The sequence below is a fragment of the Schistocerca serialis genome, chromosome 4, assembly GCF_023864345.2.
Source record: "Schistocerca serialis cubense isolate TAMUIC-IGC-003099 chromosome 4, iqSchSeri2.2, whole genome shotgun sequence".
Lineage (NCBI taxonomy): Eukaryota > Metazoa > Arthropoda > Insecta > Orthoptera > Acrididae > Schistocerca > Schistocerca serialis.
This window is the reverse complement of record NC_064641.1, coordinates 414,732,227-414,739,726: the sequence shown is the minus strand read 5'-3', so window position 1 is coordinate 414,739,726 and position 7,500 is coordinate 414,732,227. Positions and strand designations below refer to the sequence as shown.

General features: G+C 54.6%; 3 non-coding genes across 3 annotated transcripts in view; all 3 read left to right on the top strand.

The window, feature by feature from the left end:
* The first annotated feature begins 3,368 nt into the window (after positions 1 to 3,368).
* LOC126476814 (small subunit ribosomal RNA) lies at positions 3,369 to 5,277 on the top strand. The gene has a single exon (XR_007587255.1). It is a non-coding gene; the product is annotated as a small subunit ribosomal RNA (ribosomal RNA).
* Positions 5,278 to 5,628: 351 nt separating this feature from the next.
* LOC126476346 (5.8S ribosomal RNA) lies at positions 5,629 to 5,783 on the top strand. The gene has a single exon (XR_007586892.1). It is a non-coding gene; the product is annotated as a 5.8S ribosomal RNA (ribosomal RNA).
* A 188-nt stretch (positions 5,784 to 5,971) lies between these two features.
* LOC126477024 (large subunit ribosomal RNA) overlaps positions 5,972 to 7,500 on the top strand; it is a 4,225-nt gene continuing 2,696 nt past the window's right edge. Inside the window, exon 1 of the ribosomal RNA XR_007587429.1 lies at positions 5,972 to 7,500. This exon is cut by the window's right edge and continues 2,696 nt beyond it. This is a non-coding gene — a ribosomal RNA (large subunit ribosomal RNA).

Sequence of the window (7,500 nt, the reverse complement as noted above, 5' to 3'; positions counted from 1 at the left end):
TGTGCCTTAACCTAACCTACGTTGTGCCTTAATCTAACCTAATTTGTGCCTTAACCTAACCTAATTTGTGCCTTAACCTAACCTAATTTGTGCCTTAACCTAACCTAATTTGTGCCTTAACCTAACCTAATTTGTGCCTTAACCTAACCTAATTTGTGCCTTAACCTAACCTAATTTGTGCCTTAACCTAACCTAATTTGTGCCTTAACCTAACCTAATTTGTGCCTTAACCTAACCTACGTTGTGCCTTAACCTAACCTACGTTGTGCCTTAACCTAACCTACGTTGTGCCTTAACCTAACCTACGTTGTGCCTTAACCTAACCTACGTTGTGCCTTAACCTAACCTACGTTGTGCCTTAACCTAACCTACGTTGTGCCTTAACCTAACCTACGTTGTGCCTTAACCTAACCTACGTTGTGCCTTAACCTAACCTACGTTGTGCCTTAACCTAACCTACGTTGTGCCTTAACCTAACCTACGTTGTGCCTTAACCTAACCTACGTTGTGCCTTAACCTAACCTACGTTGTGCCTTAACCTAACCTACGTTGTGCCTTAACCTAACCTACGTTGTGCCTTAACCTAACCTACGTTGTGCCTTAACCTAACCTAATTTGTGCCTTAACCTAACCTAATTTGTGCCTTAACCTAACCTAATTTGTGCCTTAACCTAACCTAATTTGTGCCTTAACCTAACCTAATTTGTGCCTTAACCTAACCTAATTTGTGCCTTAACCTAACCTAATTTGTGCCTTAACCTAACCTAATTTGTGCCTTAACCTAACCTAATTTGTGCCTTAACCTAACCTAATTTGTGCCTTAACCTAACCTAATTTGTGCCTTAACCTAACCTACGTTGTGCCTTAACCTAACCTACGTTGTGCCTTAACCTAACCTACGTTGTGCCTTAACCTAACCTACGTTGTGCCTTAACCTAACCTACGTTGTGCCTTAACCTAACCTACGTTGTGCCTTAACCTAACCTAGTTTGTGCCTTAACCTAACCTAGTTTGTGCCTTAACCTAACCTAATTTGTGCCTTAACGTAACCCATGTTGTGCCGTAACGTAACCCATGTTGTGCCGTAACGTAACCCATGTTGTGCCGTAACGTAACCCATGTTGTGCCGTAACGTAACCCATGTTGTGCCGTAACGTAACCCATGTTGTGCTGTAACGTAACCCATGTTGTGCCGTAACGTAACCCATGTTGTGCCGTAACGTAACCCATGTTGTGCCGTAACGTAACCCATGTTGTGCCGTAACGTAACCCATGTTGTGCCGTAACGTAACCTATAATATGCCTTAACCTAACCTATAATATGCCTTAACCTAACCTATAATATGCCTTAACCTAACCTATAATATGCCTTAACCTAACCTATAATATGCCTTAACCTAACCTATAATATGCCTTAACCTAACCTATAATATGCCTTAACCTAACCTATAATATGCCTTAACCTAACCTATAATATGCCTTAACCTAACCTATAATATGCCTTAACCTAACCTATAATATGCCTTAACCTAACCTAAAGTGCGCCGTAACCAAAACTATATTGCGCCTTAACCTGACGCACGTTGTCGCTGAACCTGCTCTGTAATTGTTATGCAACTCGTTAAATTAGTGTAGTGTTGCCTAACCGCAACCCTCGCAATATAGTTCGCTACTCGCACTGCCCGGTCCCCTGTGTATCGCGTCATGTTAAACACCTTGCAGGTGTTGCTGACTTTCCACATGCTCCTGCTATACACTGTAATGTGGATAGCAGCAGGACGTACATGCCCCCCCCCCTTCCCCCCTGCCTTCGCAAGCTGGTCGGTGAGAAGTTTGCATGTTCAACGCCCTTCGCATGCCGACGTACTCAGCCTACGTTGTGGTACGGCCTGTCACCTGTCCGCCGATGTACGCTTTACCCACAAACTGTACTGCACATTGGTCCGTATGTACTGAATGATACATCGTGGCACATGTGGCCGTATGACGACTGCGCCTAGCAACGGCGGACCATACAGTCCAAATATTGTGCACGCAGCTACGTGTCGTCTCCCTATAAGAGCTGGATTGCAGTGTGGTACGCCATACAGACGTGTGGGAGGAACGGACGCCCTGGATGGCGATCAGCATGAGCAGTCTGTTGATGTAGTGGAGCGTGTATTCGGACGTAGTCGTCTCTTCTCACACACCGTGATAGCATGTTGCACCGTGTTCCACATCTGCGACATGCTGCAGAGGCCGGCTGACAGTCGTTCGCGCAATGGACACCGCATACGTACGGGGTCGACCTTCCACGTGTTCTCTAGGCGTGCACATGTTGTTGCGTCTATGTGGGCAGACGTAGTGTGTTGTGACACCTGACACAGGCATGCAATACTCGTTGCAAATGGCGATGGACGTGTACGTTTGCTGGTGACGTTACGCAAATGAACAACTGGTAACCCGTTGTGGTGCGGTTGTTCTCGCTAGAGGTGAATCAGTGTTGGCGACGATCGGTCGAGCTATTAACCGGTTGTTTCAGGGATACCCACCATGCCCACGAACGTGAAAGGGGATCTGGGTGTGAGGCGATACGCGGCGGTGGCTGGGTGGGACCGTCCCCGGCCGGTGAGGGGGGGCCGCCCGGCGTGCTGGCAGCGCGGTGCGTGGGCGCACGCGCTACAGCCGGCTGGTGGGGGCGGCCAGTGGCAGGCGCGCCGGCCGACGGACGCGGCAGGCGGCGCAGCTGCGCGCCGGCGCCCCCTGCTCGCGGCGCCTTGCGGCCAAAGTAGGTCCTCGCGGGCCCGGTGCGAAGCGCGGTGGCCATCTGCAGTGTGCTGGTCCGATTGAGGACTTTGTGCGCTGAGGATGCGCCGCCGCCCGGCGCTCGGCGCCGCGACGCCGTCTGCTGCTCGGTCGCCCCAGCGGTTCTCGCAGGTGGTTTGTATCGCAGCTGTGCGGACGTGTTGGCGCGTGCGCTGTGCTGGGAGAGTTCGCTTCGGCACCCAAGTGGGGCTTTTGTCCTTCTGTGGCGCCGGCGTTGGAGCTGCCGGTCACCGTAGGTGGCGCGTGTTGTCTCCCGCCGGCAATGCCACGACAGCACGCTCCCAGGCCTCTGTCGGCAGCGGCAAGCTCAGTTGGGAGCACGGGTGGTCGCACCTAAAGCGTCTACTCGCCTAACTCCGGGCGATTGCGCCTCTCTCGAACCCGACCAAGTACTTAGGACGGCGCTGCGCGCCGCCGGGACCTGAGAGGGTTTCGAGGTGTGTTGTGCAGGGGAGCTCAGCCTCCTCCTGTTTGCAGAATAATTGAGCGGACGCTTGCGTGTTCGCGCGGGCCCCCGGGACACACTCCCGGGCGGCCGGCTGCTCAGCTCTAGTTGACGCAGCTCCCTGGTTGATCCTGCCAGTAGTCATATGCTTGTCTCAAAGATTAAGCCATGCATGTCTCAGTACAAGCCGCATTAAGGTGAAACCGCGAATGGCTCATTAAATCAGTTATGGTTCCTTAGATCGTACCCACGTTACTTGGATAACTGTGGTAATTCTAGAGCTAATACATGCAAACAGAGTCCCGACCAGAGATGGAAGGGACGCTTTTATTAGATCAAAACCAATCGGTCGGCTCGTCCGGTCCGTTTGCCTTGGTGACTCTGAATAACTTTGGGCTGATCGCACGGTCCTCGTACCGGCGACGCATCTTTCAAATGTCTGCCTTATCAACTGTCGATGGTAGGTTCTGCGCCTACCATGGTTGTAACGGGTAACGGGGAATCAGGGTTCGATTCCGGAGAGGGAGCCTGAGAAACGGCTACCACATCCAAGGAAGGCAGCAGGCGCGCAAATTACCCACTCCCGGCACGGGGAGGTAGTGACGAAAAATAACGATACGGGACTCATCCGAGGCCCCGTAATCGGAATGAGTACACTTTAAATCCTTTAACGAGTATCTATTGGAGGGCAAGTCTGGTGCCAGCAGCCGCGGTAATTCCAGCTCCAATAGCGTATATTAAAGTTGTTGCGGTTAAAAAGCTCGTAGTTGGATTTGTGTCCCACGCTGTTGGTTCACCGCCCGTCGGTGTTTAACTGGCATGTATCGTGGGACGTCCTGCCGGTGGGGCGAGCCGAAGGCGTGCGACCGCCTCGTGCGTGCTCGTGCGTCCCGAGGCGGACCCCGTTGAAATCCTACCAGGGTGCTCTTTATTGAGTGTCTCGGTGGGCCGGCACGTTTACTTTGAACAAATTAGAGTGCTTAAAGCAGGCAAGCCCGCCTGAATACTGTGTGCATGGAATAATGGAATAGGACCTCGGTTCTATTTTGTTGGTTTTCGGAACCCGAGGTAATGATTAATAGGGACAGGCGGGGGCATTCGTATTGCGACGTTAGAGGTGAAATTCTTGGATCGTCGCAAGACGAACAGAAGCGAAAGCATTTGCCAAGTATGTTTTCATTAATCAAGAACGAAAGTTAGAGGTTCGAAGGCGATCAGATACCGCCCTAGTTCTAACCATAAACGATGCCAGCCAGCGATCCGCCGCAGTTCCTCCGATGACTCGGCGGGCAGCCTCCGGGAAACCAAAGCTTTTGGGTTCCGGGGGAAGTATGGTTGCAAAGCTGAAACTTAAAGGAATTGACGGAAGGGCACCACCAGGAGTGGAGCCTGCGGCTTAATTTGACTCAACACGGGAAACCTCACCAGGCCCGGACACCGGAAGGATTGACAGATTGATAGCTCTTTCTTGATTCGGTGGGTGGTGGTGCATGGCCGTTCTTAGTTGGTGGAGCGATTTGTCTGGTTAATTCCGATAACGAACGAGACTCTAGCCTGCTAACTAGTCGCGTGACATCCTTCGTGCTGTCAGCGATTACTTTTCTTCTTAGAGGGACAGGCGGCTTCTAGCCGCACGAGATTGAGCAATAACAGGTCTGTGATGCCCTTAGATGTTCTGGGCCGCACGCGCGCTACACTGAAGGAATCAGCGTGTCTTCCTAGGCCGAAAGGTCGGGGTAACCCGCTGAACCTCCTTCGTGCTAGGGATTGGGGCTTGCAATTGTTCCCCATGAACGAGGAATTCCCAGTAAGCGCGAGTCATAAGCTCGCGTTGATTACGTCCCTGCCCTTTGTACACACCGCCCGTCGCTACTACCGATTGAATGATTTAGTGAGGTCTTCGGACTGGTACGCGGCATTGACTCTGTCGTTGCCGATGCTACCGGAAAGATGACCAAACTTGATCATTTAGAGGAAGTAAAAGTCGTAACAAGGTTTCCGTAGGTGAACCTGCGGAAGGATCATTACCGACTAGACTGCATGTCTTTCGATGTGCGTGTCGTGTCGCGCAACACGCTACCTGTACGGCTCGCAGTAGCCGTGCGCCGCGTGCGGAACCACGCGTTCGTCTCAAAACTAACGGCAATGTTGTGTGGTACGAGCGCTGAAGCGCTGGAGCGGCTGGCCTGCGGCACCTGGCGCCTGGCGCCGGTTTTGAATGACTTTCGCCCGAGTGCCTGTCCGCTCCGGTGTGGAGCCGTACGACGCCCATCGGCCGTGAGGCCGTTGGACACTGAACGCTGGAACAGGGGCCGCCACACGCCTCAGTCCCGCCTATGCAACTGTCTTGAAAGAGATAGTGGAAACTATGAAAAGATCACCCAGGACGGTGGATCACTCGGCTCGTGGGTCGATGAAGAACGCAGCAAATTGCGCGTCGACATGTGAACTGCAGGACACATGAACATCGACGTTTCGAACGCACATTGCGGTCCATGGATTCCGTTCCCGGGCCACGTCTGGCTGAGGGTCGGCTACGTATACTGAAGCGCGCGGCGTTTGCCCCGCTTCGCAGACCTGGGAGTGTCGTGGCCGCCTGTGGGGCCGGCCGCGTCTCCTTAAACGTGCGATGCGCGCCCGTCGCCTGGCGGTTCGCATACCGGTACTTACTCGGTAGCGTGCACAGCCGGCTGGCGGTGTGGCGTGCGACACCTCGTACAACGACCTCAGAGCAGGCGAGACTACCCGCTGAATTTAAGCATATTACTAAGCGGAGGAAAAGAAACTAACAAGGATTCCCCCAGTAGCGGCGAGCGAACAGGGAAGAGTCCAGCACCGAACCCCGCAGGCTGCCGCCTGTCGTGGCATGTGGTGTTTGGGAGGGTCCACTACCCCGACGCCTCGCGCCGAGCCCAAGTCCAACTTGAATGAGGCCACGGCCCGTAGAGGGTGCCAGGCCCGTAGCGGCCGGTGCGAGCGTCGGCGGGACCTCTCCTTCGAGTCGGGTTGCTTGAGAGTGCAGCTCCAAGTGGGTGGTAAACTCCATCTGAGACTAAATATGACCACGAGACCGATAGCGAACAAGTACCGTGAGGGAAAGTTGAAAAGAACTTTGAAGAGAGAGTTCAAAAGTACGTGAAACCGTTCTGGGGTAAACGTGAGAAGTCCGAAAGGTCGAACGGGTGAGATTCACGCCCATCCGGCCACTGGCCTCCGCCCTCGGCAGATGGGGCCGGCCGCCCGCGCGGAGCAATCCGCGGCGGGGTCGTGTCCGGTTGCCTTTCCACTCGCCGCGGGGCGGGGCCGTTCCGGTGTGCGGTGGGCCGCACTTCTCCCCTAGTAGGACGTCGCGACCCGCTGGGTGCCGGCCTACGGCCCGGGTGCGCAGCCTGTCCTTCCGCGGGCCTCGGTTCGCGTCTGTTGGGCAGAGCCCCGGTGTCCTGGCTGGCTGCCCGGCGGTATATCTGGAGGAGTCGATTCGCCCCTTTGGGCGCTCGGGCTCCCGGCAAGCGCGCGCGGTTCTTCCCGGATGACGGACCTACCTGGCCCGGCCCCGGACCCGCGCCGCTGTTGGCTCGGGATGCTCTCGGGCGGAATAATCGCTCCCGTCAGCGGCGCTTCAGCTTTGGACAATTTCACGACCCGTCTTGAAACACGGACCAAGGAGTCTAACATGTGCGCGAGTCATTGGGCTGTACGAAACCTAAAGGCGTAATGAAAGTGAAGGTCTCGCCTTGCGCGGGCCGAGGGAGGATGGGGCTTCCCCGCCCTTAACGGGGCGGCGGCCTCCGCACTCCCGGGGCGTCTCGTCCTCATTGCGAGGTGAGGCGCACCTAGAGCGTACACGTTGGGACCCGAAAGATGGTGAACTATGCCTGGCCAGGACGAAGTCAGGGGAAACCCTGATGGAGGTCCGTAGCGATTCTGACGTGCAAATCGATCGTCGGAGCTGGGTATAGGGGCGAAAGACTAATCGAACCATCTAGTAGCTGGTTCCCTCCGAAGTTTCCCTCAGGATAGCTGGTGCTCGTACGAGTCTCATCCGGTAAAGCGAATGATTAGAGGCCTTGGGGCCGAAACGACCTCAACCTATTCTCAAACTTTAAATGGGTGAGATCTCCGGCTTGCTTGATATGCTGAAGCCGCGAGCAAACGACTCGGATCGGAGTGCCAAGTGGGCCACTTTTGGTAAGCAGAACTGGCGCTGTGGGATGAACCAAACGCCGAGTTAAGGCGCCCGAATCGACGCT